The sequence below is a fragment of the Drosophila novamexicana genome, unplaced genomic scaffold (assembly GCF_003285875.2).
Source record: "Drosophila novamexicana strain 15010-1031.04,08,12 unplaced genomic scaffold, DnovRS2.1 tig00001209-arrow-arrow-pilon, whole genome shotgun sequence".
Taxonomy (NCBI): Eukaryota; Metazoa; Arthropoda; class Insecta; order Diptera; family Drosophilidae; genus Drosophila; species Drosophila novamexicana.
Window position 1 is genome coordinate 43,919 of NW_020824843.1, and position 14,941 is coordinate 58,859.

General features: G+C 41.5%; 36 non-coding genes across 36 annotated transcripts; all 36 read right to left on the bottom strand.

The window, feature by feature from the left end:
- Positions 1 to 119: 119 nt before the first annotated feature.
- On the bottom strand, positions 120 to 238 carry LOC115766670. The gene has a single exon (XR_004018269.1). It is a non-coding gene; the product is annotated as a 5S ribosomal RNA (ribosomal RNA).
- A 293-nt stretch (positions 239 to 531) lies between these two features.
- Positions 532 to 650, bottom strand: LOC115766671. Its single transcript, XR_004018270.1, has one exon. It is a non-coding gene; the product is annotated as a 5S ribosomal RNA (ribosomal RNA).
- A 293-nt stretch (positions 651 to 943) lies between these two features.
- Positions 944 to 1,062, bottom strand: LOC115766673. The gene has a single exon (XR_004018271.1). It is a non-coding gene; the product is annotated as a 5S ribosomal RNA (ribosomal RNA).
- Positions 1,063 to 1,355: 293 nt separating this feature from the next.
- Positions 1,356 to 1,474, bottom strand: LOC115766674. Its single transcript, XR_004018272.1, has one exon. It is a non-coding gene; the product is annotated as a 5S ribosomal RNA (ribosomal RNA).
- A 293-nt stretch (positions 1,475 to 1,767) lies between these two features.
- LOC115766675 lies at positions 1,768 to 1,886 on the bottom strand. Its single transcript, XR_004018273.1, has one exon. It is a non-coding gene; the product is annotated as a 5S ribosomal RNA (ribosomal RNA).
- Positions 1,887 to 2,179: 293 nt separating this feature from the next.
- Positions 2,180 to 2,298, bottom strand: LOC115766676. The gene has a single exon (XR_004018274.1). It is a non-coding gene; the product is annotated as a 5S ribosomal RNA (ribosomal RNA).
- A 293-nt stretch (positions 2,299 to 2,591) lies between these two features.
- On the bottom strand, positions 2,592 to 2,710 carry LOC115766641. The gene has a single exon (XR_004018242.1). It is a non-coding gene; the product is annotated as a 5S ribosomal RNA (ribosomal RNA).
- Positions 2,711 to 3,003: 293 nt separating this feature from the next.
- Positions 3,004 to 3,122, bottom strand: LOC115766642. The gene has a single exon (XR_004018243.1). It is a non-coding gene; the product is annotated as a 5S ribosomal RNA (ribosomal RNA).
- Positions 3,123 to 3,415: 293 nt separating this feature from the next.
- Positions 3,416 to 3,534, bottom strand: LOC115766644. Its single transcript, XR_004018245.1, has one exon. It is a non-coding gene; the product is annotated as a 5S ribosomal RNA (ribosomal RNA).
- A 293-nt stretch (positions 3,535 to 3,827) lies between these two features.
- Positions 3,828 to 3,946, bottom strand: LOC115766645. The gene has a single exon (XR_004018246.1). It is a non-coding gene; the product is annotated as a 5S ribosomal RNA (ribosomal RNA).
- A 292-nt stretch (positions 3,947 to 4,238) lies between these two features.
- Positions 4,239 to 4,357, bottom strand: LOC115766677. Its single transcript, XR_004018275.1, has one exon. It is a non-coding gene; the product is annotated as a 5S ribosomal RNA (ribosomal RNA).
- Positions 4,358 to 4,650: 293 nt separating this feature from the next.
- LOC115766633 lies at positions 4,651 to 4,769 on the bottom strand. Its single transcript, XR_004018235.1, has one exon. It is a non-coding gene; the product is annotated as a 5S ribosomal RNA (ribosomal RNA).
- A 292-nt stretch (positions 4,770 to 5,061) lies between these two features.
- LOC115766678 lies at positions 5,062 to 5,180 on the bottom strand. The gene has a single exon (XR_004018276.1). It is a non-coding gene; the product is annotated as a 5S ribosomal RNA (ribosomal RNA).
- A 293-nt stretch (positions 5,181 to 5,473) lies between these two features.
- LOC115766680 lies at positions 5,474 to 5,592 on the bottom strand. Its single transcript, XR_004018278.1, has one exon. It is a non-coding gene; the product is annotated as a 5S ribosomal RNA (ribosomal RNA).
- A 293-nt stretch (positions 5,593 to 5,885) lies between these two features.
- LOC115766681 lies at positions 5,886 to 6,004 on the bottom strand. Its single transcript, XR_004018279.1, has one exon. It is a non-coding gene; the product is annotated as a 5S ribosomal RNA (ribosomal RNA).
- Positions 6,005 to 6,297: 293 nt separating this feature from the next.
- LOC115766682 lies at positions 6,298 to 6,416 on the bottom strand. The gene has a single exon (XR_004018280.1). It is a non-coding gene; the product is annotated as a 5S ribosomal RNA (ribosomal RNA).
- A 293-nt stretch (positions 6,417 to 6,709) lies between these two features.
- Positions 6,710 to 6,828, bottom strand: LOC115766683. The gene has a single exon (XR_004018281.1). It is a non-coding gene; the product is annotated as a 5S ribosomal RNA (ribosomal RNA).
- A 292-nt stretch (positions 6,829 to 7,120) lies between these two features.
- LOC115766684 lies at positions 7,121 to 7,239 on the bottom strand. The gene has a single exon (XR_004018282.1). It is a non-coding gene; the product is annotated as a 5S ribosomal RNA (ribosomal RNA).
- Positions 7,240 to 7,532: 293 nt separating this feature from the next.
- On the bottom strand, positions 7,533 to 7,651 carry LOC115766639. The gene has a single exon (XR_004018241.1). It is a non-coding gene; the product is annotated as a 5S ribosomal RNA (ribosomal RNA).
- A 292-nt stretch (positions 7,652 to 7,943) lies between these two features.
- On the bottom strand, positions 7,944 to 8,062 carry LOC115766685. The gene has a single exon (XR_004018283.1). It is a non-coding gene; the product is annotated as a 5S ribosomal RNA (ribosomal RNA).
- Positions 8,063 to 8,354: 292 nt separating this feature from the next.
- On the bottom strand, positions 8,355 to 8,473 carry LOC115766686. The gene has a single exon (XR_004018284.1). It is a non-coding gene; the product is annotated as a 5S ribosomal RNA (ribosomal RNA).
- Positions 8,474 to 8,766: 293 nt separating this feature from the next.
- LOC115766687 lies at positions 8,767 to 8,885 on the bottom strand. The gene has a single exon (XR_004018286.1). It is a non-coding gene; the product is annotated as a 5S ribosomal RNA (ribosomal RNA).
- A 293-nt stretch (positions 8,886 to 9,178) lies between these two features.
- Positions 9,179 to 9,297, bottom strand: LOC115766688. Its single transcript, XR_004018287.1, has one exon. It is a non-coding gene; the product is annotated as a 5S ribosomal RNA (ribosomal RNA).
- Positions 9,298 to 9,589: 292 nt separating this feature from the next.
- On the bottom strand, positions 9,590 to 9,708 carry LOC115766689. The gene has a single exon (XR_004018288.1). It is a non-coding gene; the product is annotated as a 5S ribosomal RNA (ribosomal RNA).
- Positions 9,709 to 10,000: 292 nt separating this feature from the next.
- On the bottom strand, positions 10,001 to 10,119 carry LOC115766691. The gene has a single exon (XR_004018290.1). It is a non-coding gene; the product is annotated as a 5S ribosomal RNA (ribosomal RNA).
- A 293-nt stretch (positions 10,120 to 10,412) lies between these two features.
- LOC115766692 lies at positions 10,413 to 10,531 on the bottom strand. The gene has a single exon (XR_004018291.1). It is a non-coding gene; the product is annotated as a 5S ribosomal RNA (ribosomal RNA).
- Positions 10,532 to 10,824: 293 nt separating this feature from the next.
- Positions 10,825 to 10,943, bottom strand: LOC115766694. The gene has a single exon (XR_004018292.1). It is a non-coding gene; the product is annotated as a 5S ribosomal RNA (ribosomal RNA).
- A 292-nt stretch (positions 10,944 to 11,235) lies between these two features.
- LOC115766695 lies at positions 11,236 to 11,354 on the bottom strand. The gene has a single exon (XR_004018293.1). It is a non-coding gene; the product is annotated as a 5S ribosomal RNA (ribosomal RNA).
- Positions 11,355 to 11,647: 293 nt separating this feature from the next.
- Positions 11,648 to 11,766, bottom strand: LOC115766634. Its single transcript, XR_004018236.1, has one exon. It is a non-coding gene; the product is annotated as a 5S ribosomal RNA (ribosomal RNA).
- Positions 11,767 to 12,059: 293 nt separating this feature from the next.
- On the bottom strand, positions 12,060 to 12,178 carry LOC115766696. The gene has a single exon (XR_004018294.1). It is a non-coding gene; the product is annotated as a 5S ribosomal RNA (ribosomal RNA).
- A 293-nt stretch (positions 12,179 to 12,471) lies between these two features.
- Positions 12,472 to 12,590, bottom strand: LOC115766626. Its single transcript, XR_004018228.1, has one exon. It is a non-coding gene; the product is annotated as a 5S ribosomal RNA (ribosomal RNA).
- Positions 12,591 to 12,883: 293 nt separating this feature from the next.
- LOC115766627 lies at positions 12,884 to 13,002 on the bottom strand. The gene has a single exon (XR_004018229.1). It is a non-coding gene; the product is annotated as a 5S ribosomal RNA (ribosomal RNA).
- Positions 13,003 to 13,295: 293 nt separating this feature from the next.
- LOC115766628 lies at positions 13,296 to 13,414 on the bottom strand. Its single transcript, XR_004018230.1, has one exon. It is a non-coding gene; the product is annotated as a 5S ribosomal RNA (ribosomal RNA).
- A 293-nt stretch (positions 13,415 to 13,707) lies between these two features.
- LOC115766629 lies at positions 13,708 to 13,826 on the bottom strand. The gene has a single exon (XR_004018231.1). It is a non-coding gene; the product is annotated as a 5S ribosomal RNA (ribosomal RNA).
- A 293-nt stretch (positions 13,827 to 14,119) lies between these two features.
- Positions 14,120 to 14,238, bottom strand: LOC115766630. Its single transcript, XR_004018232.1, has one exon. It is a non-coding gene; the product is annotated as a 5S ribosomal RNA (ribosomal RNA).
- Positions 14,239 to 14,531: 293 nt separating this feature from the next.
- LOC115766637 lies at positions 14,532 to 14,650 on the bottom strand. Its single transcript, XR_004018239.1, has one exon. It is a non-coding gene; the product is annotated as a 5S ribosomal RNA (ribosomal RNA).
- Between the last annotated feature and the right edge of the window lie 291 nt (positions 14,651 to 14,941).

The following is a 14,941-nucleotide window of genomic DNA, read 5'->3' on the forward strand; positions in this document are numbered from 1 at the left end:
TGAACGACAAGACGGCAAGTAGTCGGGAAAGGGGAAAATTAAAATAATAATTAATACGGAATTTGACTGAATAATATTTTCAAAAATTTGTTCGAGCTATAAAAAAAAGTTGTGGACGATGCCAACAACACGCGGTGTTCCCAAGCGGTCCCCCATCTAAGTACTAACCGCGCCCGACGCTGCTTAATTTCGGTGATCGGACGAGAACCGATGTATTCAGCGTGGTATGGTCGTTGGCGAATGTCGAGTGCTTAGAGCCCAAACTTGTAGCTGGAATTTCAAAATCATGAGGAGTGAACTTTTTGCTGCATTCAGAAATTGTTGTTATGCTACAAGTATGACGTTTGGGGCTCAGCATTTGCAAGAGTCGGCCAATGAAGGCAAGAAAAGTTTCTATTTTAATATATAAGTCTGAACGACAAGACGGCAAGTAGTCGGGAAAGGGGAAAATTAAAATAATAATTAATTCGGAATTTGACTGAATAATATTTTCAAAAATTTGTTCGAGCTATAAAAAAAAGTTGTGGACGATGCCAACAACACGCGGTGTTCCCAAGCGGTCCCCCATCTAAGTACTAACCGCGCCCGACGCTGCTTAATTTCGGTGATCGGACGAGAACCGATGTATTCAGCGTGGTATGGTCGTTGGCGAATGTCGAGTGCTTAGAGCCCAAACTTGTAGCTGGAATTTCAAAATCATGAGGAGTGAACTTTTTGCTGCATTCAGAAATTGTTGTTATGCTACAAGTATGACGTTTGGGGCTCAGCATTTGCAAGAGTCGGCCAATGAAGGCAAGAAAAGTTTCTATTTTAATATATAAGTCTGAACGACAAGACGGCAAGTAGTCGGGAAAGGGGAAAATTAAAATAATAATTAATTCGGAATTTGACTGAATAATATTTTCAAAAATTTGTTCGAGCTATAAAAAAAAGTTGTGGACGATGCCAACAACACGCGGTGTTCCCAAGCGGTCCCCCATCTAAGTACTAACCGCGCCCGACGCTGCTTAATTTCGGTGATCGGACGAGAACCGATGTATTCAGCGTGGTATGGTCGTTGGCGAATGTCGAGTGCTTAGAGCCCAAACTTGTAGCTGGAATTTCAAAATCATGAGGAGTGAACTTTTTGCTGCATTCAGAAATTGTTGTTATGCTACAAGTATGACGTTTGGGGCTCAGCATTTGCAAGAGTCGGCCAATGAAGGCAAGAAAAGTTTCTATTTTAATATATAAGTCTGAACGACAAGACGGCAAGTAGTCGGGAAAGGGGAAAATTAAAATAATAATTAATACGGAATTTGACTGAATAATATTTTCAAAAATTTGTTCGAGCTATAAAAAAAAGTTGTGGACGATGCCAACAACACGCGGTGTTCCCAAGCGGTCCCCCATCTAAGTACTAACCGCGCCCGACGCTGCTTAATTTCGGTGATCGGACGAGAACCGATGTATTCAGCGTGGTATGGTCGTTGGCGAATGTCGAGGGCTTAGAGCCCAAACTTGTAGCTGGACTTTCAAAATCATGAGGAGTGAACTTTTTGCTGCATTCAGAAATTGTTGTTATGCTACAAGTATGACGTTTGGGGCTCAGCATTTGCAAGAGTCGGCCAATGAAGGCAAGAAAAGTTTCTATTTTAATATATAAGTCTGAACGACAAGACGGCAAGTAGTCGGGAAAGGGGAAAATTAAAATAATAATTAATACGGAATTTGACTGAATAATATTTTCAAAAATTTGTTCGAGCTATAAAAAAAAGTTGTGGACGATGCCAACAACACGCGGTGTTCCCAAGCGGTCCCCCATCTAAGTACTAACCGCGCCCGACGCTGCTTAATTTCGGTGATCGGACGAGAACCGATGTATTCAGCGTGGTATGGTCGTTGGCGAATGTCGAGGGCTTAGAGCCCAAACTTGTAGCTGGACTTTCAAAATCATGAGGAGTGAACTTTTTGCTGCATTCAGAAATTGTTGTTATGCTACAAGTATGACGTTTGGGGCTCAGCATTTGCAAGAGTCGGCCAATGAAGGCAAGAAAAGTTTCTATTTTAATATATAAGTCTGAACGACAAGACGGCAAGTAGTCGGGAAAGGGGAAAATTAAAATAATAATTAATACGGAATTTGACTGAATAATATTTTCAAAAATTTGTTCGAGCTATAAAAAAAAGTTGTGGACGATGCCAACAACACGCGGTGTTCCCAAGCGGTCCCCCATCTAAGTACTAACCGCGCCCGACGCTGCTTAATTTCGGTGATCGGACGAGAACCGATGTATTCAGCGTGGTATGGTCGTTGGCGAATGTCGAGTGCTTAGAGCCCAAACTTGTAGCTGGAATTTCAAAATCATGAGGAGTGAACTTTTTGCTGCATTCAGAAATTGTTGTTATGCTACAAGTATGACGTTTGGGGCTCAGCATTTGCAAGAGTCGGCCAATGAAGGCAAGAAAAGTTTCTATTTTAATATATAAGTCTGAACGACAAGACGGCAAGTAGTCGGGAAAGGGGAAAATTAAAATAATAATTAATACGGAATTTGACTGAATAATATTTTCAAAAATTTGTTCGAGCTATAAAAAAAAGTTGTGGACGATGCCAACAACACGCGGTGTTCCCAAGCGGTCCCCCATCTAAGTACTAACCGCGCCCGACGCTGCTTAATTTCGGTGATCGGACGAGAACCGATGTATTCAGCGTGTTATGGTCGTTGGCGAATGTCGAGTGCTTAGAGCCCAAACTTGTAGCTGGAATTTCAAAATCATGAGGAGTGAACTTTTTGCTGCATTCAGAAATTGTTGTTATGCTACAAGTATGACGTTTGGGGCTCAGCATTTGCAAGAGTCGGCCAATGAAGGCAAGAAAAGTTTCTATTTTAATATATAAGTCTGAACGACAAGACGGCAAGTAGTCGGGAAAGGGGAAAATTAAAATAATAATTAATTCGGAATTTGACTGAATAATATTTTCAAAAATTTGTTCGAGCTATAAAAAAAAGTTGTGGACGATGCCAACAACACGCGGTGTTCCCAAGCGGTCCCCCATCTAAGTACTAACCGCGCCCGACGCTGCTTAATTTCGGTGATCGGACGAGAACCGATGTATTCAGCGTGTTATGGTCGTTGGCGAATGTCGAGTGCTTAGAGCCCAAACTTGTAGCTGGAATTTCAAAATCATGAGGAGTGAACTTTTTGCTGCATTCAGAAATTGTTGTTATGCTACAAGTATGACGTTTGGGGCTCAGCATTTGCAAGAGTCGGCCAATGAAGGCAAGAAAAGTTTCTATTTTAATATATAAGTCTGAACGACAAGACGGCAAGTAGTCGGGAAAGGGGAAAATTAAAATAATAATTAATACGGAATTTGACTGAATAATATTTTCAAAAATTTGTTCGAGCTATAAAAAAAAGTTGTGGACGATGCCAACAACACGCGGTGTTCCCAAGCGGTCCCCCATCTAAGTACTAACCGCGCCCGACGCTGCTTAATTTCGGTGATCGGACGAGAACCGATGTATTCAGCGTGTTATGGTCGTTGGCGAATGTCGAGTGCTTAGAGCCCAAACTTGTAGCTGGAATTTCAAAATCATGAGGAGTGAACTTTTTGCTGCATTCAGAAATTGTTGTTATGCTACAAGTATGACGTTTGGGGCTCAGCATTTGCAAGAGTCGGCCAATGAAGGCAAGAAAAGTTTCTATTTTAATATATAAGTCTGAACGACAAGACGGCAAGTAGTCGGGAAAGGGGAAAATTAAAATAATAATTAATTCGGAATTTGACTGAATAATATTTTCAAAAATTTGTTCGAGCTATAAAAAAAAGTTGTGGACGATGCCAACAACACGCGGTGTTCCCAAGCGGTCCCCCATCTAAGTACTAACCGCGCCCGACGCTGCTTAATTTCGGTGATCGGACGAGAACCGATGTATTCAGCGTGTTATGGTCGTTGGCGAATGTCGAGTGCTTAGAGCCCAAACTTGTAGCTGGAATTTCAAAATCATGAGGAGTGAACTTTTTGCTGCATTCAGAAATTGTTGTTATGCTACAAGTATGACGTTTGGGGCTCAGCATTTGCAAGAGTCGGCCAATGAAGGCAAGAAAAGTTTCTATTTTAATATATAAGTCTGAACGACAAGACGGCAAGTAGTCGGGAAAGGGGAAAATTAAAATAATAATTAATACGGAATTTGACTGAATAATATTTTCAAAAATTTGTTCGAGCTATAAAAAAAGTTGTGGACGATGCCAACAACACGCGGTGTTCCCAAGCGGTCCCCCATCTAAGTACTAACCGCGCCCGACGCTGCTTAATTTCGGTGATCGGACGAGAACCGATGTATTCAGCGTGGTATGGTCGTTGGCGAATGTCGAGTGCTTAGAGCCCAAACTTGTAGCTGGACTTTCAAAATCATGAGGAGTGAACTTTTTGCTGCATTCAGAAATTGTTGTTATGCTACAAGTATGACGTTTGGGGCTCAGCATTTGCAAGAGTCGGCCAATGAAGGCAAGAAAAGTTTCTATTTTAATATATAAGTCTGAACGACAAGACGGCAAGTAGTCGGGAAAGGGGAAAATTAAAATAATAATTAATACGGAATTTGACTGAATAATATTTTCAAAAATTTGTTCGAGCTATAAAAAAAAGTTGTGGACGATGCCAACAACACGCGGTGTTCCCAAGCGGTCCCCCATCTAAGTACTAACCGCGCCCGACGCTGCTTAATTTCGGTGATCGGACGAGAACCGATGTATTCAGCGTGGTATGATCGTTGGCGAATGTCGAGTGCTTAGAGCCCAAACTTGTAGCTGGAATTTCAAAATCATGAGGAGTGAACTTTTTGCTGCATTCAGAAATTGTTGTTATGCTACAAGTATGACGTTTGGGGCTCAGCATTTGCAAGAGTCGGCCAATGAAGGCAAGAAAAGTTTCTATTTTAATATATAAGTCTGAACGACAAGACGGCAAGTAGTCGGGAAAGGGGAAAATTAAAATAATAATTAATACGGAATTTGACTGAATAATATTTTCAAAAATTTGTTCGAGCTATAAAAAAAGTTGTGGACGATGCCAACAACACGCGGTGTTCCCAAGCGGTCCCCCATCTAAGTACTAACCGCGCCCGACGCTGCTTAATTTCGGTGATCGGACGAGAACCGATGTATTCAGCGTGGTATGGTCGTTGGCGAATGTCGAGTGCTTAGAGCCCAAACTTGTAGCTGGAATTTCAAAATCATGAGGAGTGAACTTTTTGCTGCATTCAGAAATTGTTGTTATGCTACAAGTATGACGTTTGGGGCTCAGCATTTGCAAGAGTCGGCCAATGAAGGCAAGAAAAGTTTCTATTTTAATATATAAGTCTGAACGACAAGACGGCAAGTAGTCGGGAAAGGGGAAAATTAAAATAATAATTAATTCGGAATTTGACTGAATAATATTTTCAAAAATTTGTTCGAGCTATAAAAAAAAGTTGTGGACGATGCCAACAACACGCGGTGTTCCCAAGCGGTCCCCCATCTAAGTACTAACCGCGCCCGACGCTGCTTAATTTCGGTGATCGGACGAGAACCGATGTATTCAGCGTGGTATGGTCGTTGGCGAATGTCGAGTGCTTAGAGTCCAAACTTGTAGCTGGAATTTCAAAATCATGAGGAGTGAACTTTTTGCTGCATTCAGAAATTGTTGTTATGCTACAAGTATGACGTTTGGGGCTCAGCATTTGCAAGAGTCGGCCAATGAAGGCAAGAAAAGTTTCTATTTTAATATATAAGTCTGAACGACAAGACGGCAAGTAGTCGGGAAAGGGGAAAATTAAAATAATAATTAATACGGAATTTGACTGAATAATATTTTCAAAAATTTGTTCGAGCTATAAAAAAAAGTTGTGGACGATGCCAACAACACGCGGTGTTCCCAAGCGGTCCCCCATCTAAGTACTAACCGCGCCCGACGCTGCTTAATTTCGGTGATCGGACGAGAACCGATGTATTCAGCGTGGTATGGTCGTTGGCGAATGTCGAGTGCTTAGAGCCCAAACTTGTAGCTGGAATTTCAAAATCATGAGGAGTGAACTTTTTGCTGCATTCAGAAATTGTTGTTATGCTACAAGTATGACGTTTGGGGCTCAGCATTTGCAAGAGTCGGCCAATGAAGGCAAGAAAAGTTTCTATTTTAATATATAAGTCTGAACGACAAGACGGCAAGTAGTCGGGAAAGGGGAAAATTAAAATAATAATTAATACGGAATTTGACTGAATAATATTTTCAAAAATTTGTTCGAGCTATAAAAAAAAGTTGTGGACGATGCCAACAACACGCGGTGTTCCCAAGCGGTCCCCCATCTAAGTACTAACCGCGCCCGACGCTGCTTAATTTCGGTGATCGGACGAGAACCGATGTATTCAGCGTGGTATGGTCGTTGGCGAATGTCGAGTGCTTAGAGCCCAAACTTGTAGCTGGAATTTCAAAATCATGAGGAGTGAACTTTTTGCTGCATTCAGAAATTGTTGTTATGCTACAAGTATGACGTTTGGGGCTCAGCATTTGCAAGAGTCGGCCAATGAAGGCAAGAAAAGTTTCTATTTTAATATATAAGTCTGAACGACAAGACGGCAAGTAGTCGGGAAAGGGGAAAATTAAAATAATAATTAATACGGAATTTGACTGAATAATATTTTCAAAAATTTGTTCGAGCTATAAAAAAAAGTTGTGGACGATGCCAACAACACGCGGTGTTCCCAAGCGGTCCCCCATCTAAGTACTAACCGCGCCCGACGCTGCTTAATTTCGGTGATCGGACGAGAACCGATGTATTCAGCGTGGTATGGTCGTTGGCGAATGTCGAGTGCTTAGAGCCCAAACTTGTAGCTGGAATTTCAAAATCATGAGGAGTGAACTTTTTGCTGCATTCAGAAATTGTTGTTATGCTACAAGTATGACGTTTGGGGCTCAGCATTTGCAAGAGTCGGCCAATGAAGGCAAGAAAAGTTTCTATTTTAATATATAAGTCTGAACGACAAGACGGCAAGTAGTCGGGAAAGGGGAAAATTAAAATAATAATTAATACGGAATTTGACTGAATAATATTTTCAAAAATTTGTTCGAGCTATAAAAAAAGTTGTGGACGATGCCAACAACACGCGGTGTTCCCAAGCGGTCCCCCATCTAAGTACTAACCGCGCCCGACGCTGCTTAATTTCGGTGATCGGACGAGAACCGATGTATTCAGCGTGGTATGGTCGTTGGCGAATGTCGAGTGCTTAGAGCCCAAACTTGTAGCTGGAATTTCAAAATCATGAGGAGTGAACTTTTTGCTGCATTCAGAAATTGTTGTTATGCTACAAGTATGACGTTTGGGGCTCAGCATTTGCAAGAGTCGGCCAATGAAGGCAAGAAAAGTTTCTATTTTAATATATAAGTCTGAACGACAAGACGGCAAGTAGTCGGGAAAGGGGAAAATTAAAATAATAATTAATACGGAATTTGACTGAATAATATTTTCAAAAATTTGTTCGAGCTATAAAAAAAAGTTGTGGACGATGCCAACAACACGCGGTGTTCCCAAGCGGTCCCTCATCTAAGTACTAACCGCGCCCGACGCTGCTTAATTTCGGTGATCGGACGAGAACCGATGTATTCAGCGTGGTATGGTCGTTGGCGAATGTCGAGTGCTTAGAGCCCAAACTTGTAGCTGGAATTTCAAAATCATGAGGAGTGAACTTTTTGCTGCATTCAGAAATTGTTGTTATGCTACAAGTATGACGTTTGGGGCTCAGCATTTGCAAGAGTCGGCCAATGAAGGCAAGAAAAGTTTCTATTTTAATATATAAGTCTGAACGACAAGACGGCAAGTAGTCGGGAAAGGGGAAAATTAAAATAATAATTAATACGGAATTTGACTGAATAATATTTTCAAAAATTTGTTCGAGCTATAAAAAAAGTTGTGGACGATGCCAACAACACGCGGTGTTCCCAAGCGGTCCCCCATCTAAGTACTAACCGCGCCCGACGCTGCTTAATTTCGGTGATCGGACGAGAACCGATGTATTCAGCGTGGTATGGTCGTTGGCGAATGTCGAGTGCTTAGAGCCCAAACTTGTAGCTGGAATTTCAAAATCATGAGGAGTGAACTTTTTGCTGCATTCAGAAATTGTTGTTATGCTACAAGTATGACGTTTGGGGCTCAGCATTTGCAAGAGTCGGCCAATGAAGGCAAGAAAAGTTTCTATTTTAATATATAAGTCTGAACGACAAGACGGCAAGTAGTCGGGAAAGGGGAAAATTAAAATAATAATTAATACGGAATTTGACTGAATAATATTTTCAAAAATTTGTTCGAGCTATAAAAAAAGTTGTGGACGATGCCAACAACACGCGGTGTTCCCAAGCGGTCCCCCATCTAAGTACTAACCGCGCCCGACGCTGCTTAATTTCGGTGATCGGACGAGAACCGATGTATTCAGCGTGGTATGGTCGTTGGCGAATGTCGAGTGCTTAGAGCCCAAACTTGTAGCTGGAATTTCAAAATCATGAGGAGTGAACTTTTTGCTGCATTCAGAAATTGTTGTTATGCTACAAGTATGACGTTTGGGGCTCAGCATTTGCAAGAGTCGGCCAATGAAGGCAAGAAAAGTTTCTATTTTAATATATAAGTCTGAACGACAAGACGGCAAGTAGTCGGGAAAGGGGAAAATTAAAATAATAATTAATACGGAATTTGACTGAATAATATTTTCAAAAATTTGTTCGAGCTATAAAAAAAAGTTGTGGACGATGCCAACAACACGCGGTGTTCCCAAGCGGTCCCCCATCTAAGTACTAACCGCGCCCGACGCTGCTTAATTTCGGTGATCGGACGAGAACCGATGTATTCAGCGTGGTATGGTCGTTGGCGAATGTCGAGTGCTTAGAGCCCAAACTTGTAGCTGGAATTTCAAAATCATGAGGAGTGAACTTTTTGCTGCATTCAGAAATTGTTGTTATGCTACAAGTATGACGTTTGGGGCTCAGCATTTGCAAGAGTCGGCCAATGAAGGCAAGAAAAGTTTCTATTTTAATATATAAGTCTGAACGACAAGACGGCAAGTAGTCGGGAAAGGGGAAAATTAAAATAATAATTAATACGGAATTTGACTGAATAATATTTTCAAAAATTTGTTCGAGCTATAAAAAAAAGTTGTGGACGATGCCAACAACACGCGGTGTTCCCAAGCGGTCCCCCATCTAAGTACTAACCGCGCCCGACGCTGCTTAATTTCGGTGATCGGACGAGAACCGATGTATTCAGCGTGGTATGGTCGTTGGCGAATGTCGAGTGCTTAGAGCCCAAACTTGTAGCTGGAATTTCAAAATCATGAGGAGTGAACTTTTTGCTGCATTCAGAAATTGTTGTTATGCTACAAGTATGACGTTTGGGGCTCAGCATTTGCAAGAGTCGGCCAATGAAGGCAAGAAAAGTTTCTATTTTAATATATAAGTCTGAACGACAAGACGGCAAGTAGTCGGGAAAGGGGAAAATTAAAATAATAATTAATACGGAATTTGACTGAATAATATTTTCAAAAATTTGTTCGAGCTATAAAAAAAGTTGTGGACGATGCCAACAACACGCGGTGTTCCCAAGCGGTCCCCCATCTAAGTACTAACCGCGCCCGACGCTGCTTAATTTCGGTGATCGGACGAGAACCGATGTATTCAGCGTGGTATGGTCGTTGGCGAATGTCGAGTGCTTAGAGCCCAAACTTGTAGCTGGAATTTCAAAATCATGAGGAGTGAACTTTTTGCTGCATTCAGAAATTGTTGTTATGCTACAAGTATGACGTTTGGGGCTCAGCATTTGCAAGAGTCGGCCAATGAAGGCAAGAAAAGTTTCTATTTTAATATATAAGTCTGAACGACAAGACGGCAAGTAGTCGGGAAAGGGGAAAATTAAAATAATAATTAATACGGAATTTGACTGAATAATATTTTCAAAAATTTGTTCGAGCTATAAAAAAAGTTGTGGACGATGCCAACAACACGCGGTGTTCCCAAGCGGTCCCCCATCTAAGTACTAACCGCGCCCGACGCTGCTTAATTTCGGTGATCGGACGAGAACCGATGTATTCAGCGTGGTATGGTCGTTGGCGAATGTCGAGTGCTTAGAGCCCAAACTTGTAGCTGGAATTTCAAAATCATGAGGAGTGAACTTTTTGCTGCATTCAGAAATTGTTGTTATGCTACAAGTATGACGTTTGGGGCTCAGCATTTGCAAGAGTCGGCCAATGAAGGCAAGAAAAGTTTCTATTTTAATATATAAGTCTGAACGACAAGACGGCAAGTAGTCGGGAAAGGGGAAAATTAAAATAATAATTAATACGGAATTTGACTGAATAATATTTTCAAAAATTTGTTCGAGCTATAAAAAAAAGTTGTGGACGATGCCAACAACACGCGGTGTTCCCAAGCGGTCCCCCATCTAAGTACTAACCGCGCCCGACGCTGCTTAATTTCGGTGATCGGACGAGAACCGATGTATTCAGCGTGGTATGGTCGTTGGCGAATGTCGAGTGCTTAGAGCCCAAACTTGTAGCTGGAATTTCAAAATCATGAGGAGTGAACTTTTTGCTGCATTCAGAAATTGTTGTTATGCTACAAGTATGACGTTTGGGGCTCAGCATTTGCAAGAGTCGGCCAATGAAGGCAAGAAAAGTTTCTATTTTAATATATAAGTCTGAACGACAAGACGGCAAGTAGTCGGGAAAGGGGAAAATTAAAATAATAATTAATACGGAATTTGACTGAATAATATTTTCAAAAATTTGTTCGAGCTATAAAAAAAAGTTGTGGACGATGCCAACAACACGCGGTGTTCCCAAGCGGTCCCCCATCTAAGTACTAACCGCGCCCGACGCTGCTTAATTTCGGTGATCGGACGAGAACCGATGTATTCAGCGTGGTATGGTCGTTGGCGAATGTCGAGTGCTTAGAGCCCAAACTTGTAGCTGGAATTTCAAAATCATGAGGAGTGAACTTTTTGCTGCATTCAGAAATTGTTGTTATGCTACAAGTATGACGTTTGGGGCTCAGCATTTGCAAGAGTCGGCCAATGAAGGCAAGAAAAGTTTCTATTTTAATATATAAGTCTGAACGACAAGACGGCAAGTAGTCGGGAAAGGGGAAAATTAAAATAATAATTAATACGGAATTTGACTGAATAATATTTTCAAAAATTTGTTCGAGCTATAAAAAAAGTTGTGGACGATGCCAACAACACGCGGTGTTCCCAAGCGGTCCCCCATCTAAGTACTAACCGCGCCCGACGCTGCTTAATTTCGGTGATCGGACGAGAACCGATGTATTCAGCGTGGTATGGTCGTTGGCGAATGTCGAGTGCTTAGAGCCCAAACTTGTAGCTGGAATTTCAAAATCATGAGGAGTGAACTTTTTGCTGCATTCAGAAATTGTTGTTATGCTACAAGTATGACGTTTGGGGCTCAGCATTTGCAAGAGTCGGCCAATGAAGGCAAGAAAAGTTTCTATTTTAATATATAAGTCTGAACGACAAGACGGCAAGTAGTCGGGAAAGGGGAAAATTAAAATAATAATTAATTCGGAATTTGACTGAATAATATTTTCAAAAATTTGTTCGAGCTATAAAAAAAAGTTGTGGACGATGCCAACAACACGCGGTGTTCCCAAGCGGTCCCCCATCTAAGTACTAACCGCGCCCGACGCTGCTTAATTTCGGTGATCGGACGAGAACCGATGTATTTAGCGTGGTATGGTCGTTGGCGAATGTCGAGGGCTTAGAGCCCAAACTTGTAGCTGGACTTTCAAAATCATGAGGAGTGAACTTTTTGCTGCATTCAGAAATTGTTGTTATGCTACAAGTATGACGTTTGGGGCTCAGCATTTGCAAGAGTCGGCCAATGAAGGCAAGAAAAGTTTCTATTTTAATATATAAGTCTGAACGACAAGACGGCAAGTAGTCGGGAAAGGGGAAAATTAAAATAATAATTAATACGGAATTTGACTGAATAATATTTTCAAAAATTTGTTCGAGCTATAAAAAAAAGTTGTGGACGATGCCAACAACACGCGGTGTTCCCAAGCGGTCCCCCATCTAAGTACTAACCGCGCCCGACGCTGCTTAATTTCGGTGATCGGACGAGAACCGATGTATTCAGCGTGGTATGGTCGTTGGCGAATGTCGAGTGCTTAGAGTCCAAACTTGTAGCTGGAATTTCAAAATCATGAGGAGTGAACTTTTTGCTGCATTCAGAAATTGTTGTTATGCTACAAGTATGACGTTTGGGGCTCAGCATTTGCAAGAGTCGGCCAATGAAGGCAAGAAAAGTTTCTATTTTAATATATAAGTCTGAACGACAAGACGGCAAGTAGTCGGGAAAGGGGAAAATTAAAATAATAATTAATACGGAATTTGACTGAATAATATTTTCAAAAATTTGTTCGAGCTATAAAAAAAAGTCGTGGACGATGCCAACAACACGCGGTGTTCCCAAGCGGTCCCCCATCTAAGTACTAACCGCGCCCGACGCTGCTTAATTTCGGTGATCGGACGAGAACCGATGTATTCAGCGTGGTATGGTCGTTGGCGAATGTCGAGGGCTTAGAGCCCAAACTTGTAGCTGGACTTTCAAAATCATGAGGAGTGAACTTTTTGCTGCATTCAGAAATTGTTGTTATGCTACAAGTATGACGTTTGGGGCTCAGCATTTGCAAGAGTCGGCCAATGAAGGCAAGAAAAGTTTCTATTTTAATATATAAGTCTGAACGACAAGACGGCAAGTAGTCGGGAAAGGGGAAAATTAAAATAATAATTAATTCGGAATTTGACTGAATAATATTTTCAAAAATTTGTTCGAGCTATAAAAAAAAGTTGTGGACGATGCCAACAACACGCGGTGTTCCCAAGCGGTCCCCCATCTAAGTACTAACCGCGCCCGACGCTGCTTAATTTCGGTGATCGGACGAGAACCGATGTATTCAGCGTGGTATGGTCGTTGGCGAATGTCGAGTGCTTAGAGCCCAAACTTGTAGCTGGAATTTCAAAATCATGAGGAGTGAACTTTTTGCTGCATTCAGAAATTGTTGTTATGCTACAAGTATGACGTTTGGGGCTCAGCATTTGCAAGAGTCGGCCAATGAAGGCAAGAAAAGTTTCTATTTTAATATATAAGTCTGAACGACAAGACGGCAAGTAGTCGGGAAAGGGGAAAATTAAAATAATAATTAATTCGGAATTTGACTGAATAATATTTTCAAAAATTTGTTCGAGCTATAAAAAAAAGTTGTGGACGATGCCAACAACACGCGGTGTTCCCAAGCGGTCCCCCATCTAAGTACTAACCGCGCCCGACGCTGCTTAATTTCGGTGATCGGACGAGAACCGATGTATTCAGCGTGGTATGGTCGTTGGCGAATGTCGAGTGCTTAGAGCCCAAACTTGTAGCTGGAATTTCAAAATCATGAGGAGTGAACTTTTTGCTGCATTCAGAAATTGTTGTTATGCTACAAGTATGACGTTTGGGGCTCAGCATTTGCAAGAGTCGGCCAATGAAGGCAAGAAAAGTTTCTATTTTAATATATAAGTCTGAACGACAAGACGGCAAGTAGTCGGGAAAGGGGAAAATTAAAATAATAATTAATACGGAATTTGACTGAATAATATTTTCAAAAATTTGTTCGAGCTATAAAAAAAAGTTGTGGACGATGCCAACAACACGCGGTGTTCCCAAGCGGTCCCCCATCTAAGTACTAACCGCGCCCGACGCTGCTTAATTTCGGTGATCGGACGAGAACCGATGTATTCAGCGTGGTATGGTCGTTGGCGAATGTCGAGGGCTTAGAGCCCAAACTTGTAGCTGGACTTTCAAAATCATGAGGAGTGAACTTTTTGCTGCATTCAGAAATTGTTGTTATGCTACAAGTATGACGTTTGGGGCTCAGCATTTGCAAGAGTCGGCCAATGAAGGCAAGAAAAGTTTCTATTTTAATATATAAGTCTGAACGACAAGACGGCAAGTAGTCGGGAAAGGGGAAAATTAAAATAATAATTAATACGGAATTTGACTGAATAATATTTTCAAAAATTTGTTCGAGCTATAAAAAAAAGTTGTGGACGATGCCAACAACACGCGGTGTTCCCAAGCGGTCCCCCATCTAAGTACTAACCGCGCCCGACGCTGCTTAATTTCGGTGATCGGACGAGAACCGATGTATTCAGCGTGGTATGGTCGTTGGCGAATGTCGAGTGCTTAGAGCCCAAACTTGTAGCTGGAATTTCAAAATCATGAGGAGTGAACTTTTTGCTGCATTCAGAAATTGTTGTTATGCTACACGTATGACGTTTGGGGCTCAGCATTTGCAAGAGTCGGCCAATGAAGGCAAGAAAAGTTTCTATTTTAATATATAAGTCTGAACGACAAGACGGCAAGTAGTCGGGAAAGGGGAAAATTAAAATAATAATTAATACGGAATTTGAGTGAATAATATTTTCAAAAATTTGTTCGAGCTATAAAAAAAAGTTGTGGACGATGCCAACAACACGCGGTGTTCCCAAGCGGTCCCCCATCTAAGTATTAACCGCGCCCGACGCTGCTTAATTTCGGTGATCGGACGAGAACCGATGTATTCAGCGTGGTATGGTCGTTGGCGAATGTCGAGTGCTTAGAGCCCAAACTTGTAGCTGGACTTTCAAAATCCTGAGGAGTGAACTTTTTGCTGCATTCAGAAATTGTTGTTATGCTACAAGTATGACGTTTGGGGCTCAGCATTTGCAAGAGTCGGCCAATGAAGGCAAGAAAATTTTTATTTTAATATATAAGTCTGAACGACAAGACGGCAAGTAGTCGGGAAAGGGGAAAATTAAAATAATAATTAATACGGAATTTGACTGAATAATATTTTCAAAAATTTGTTCGAGCTATAAAAAAAAGTTGTGGACG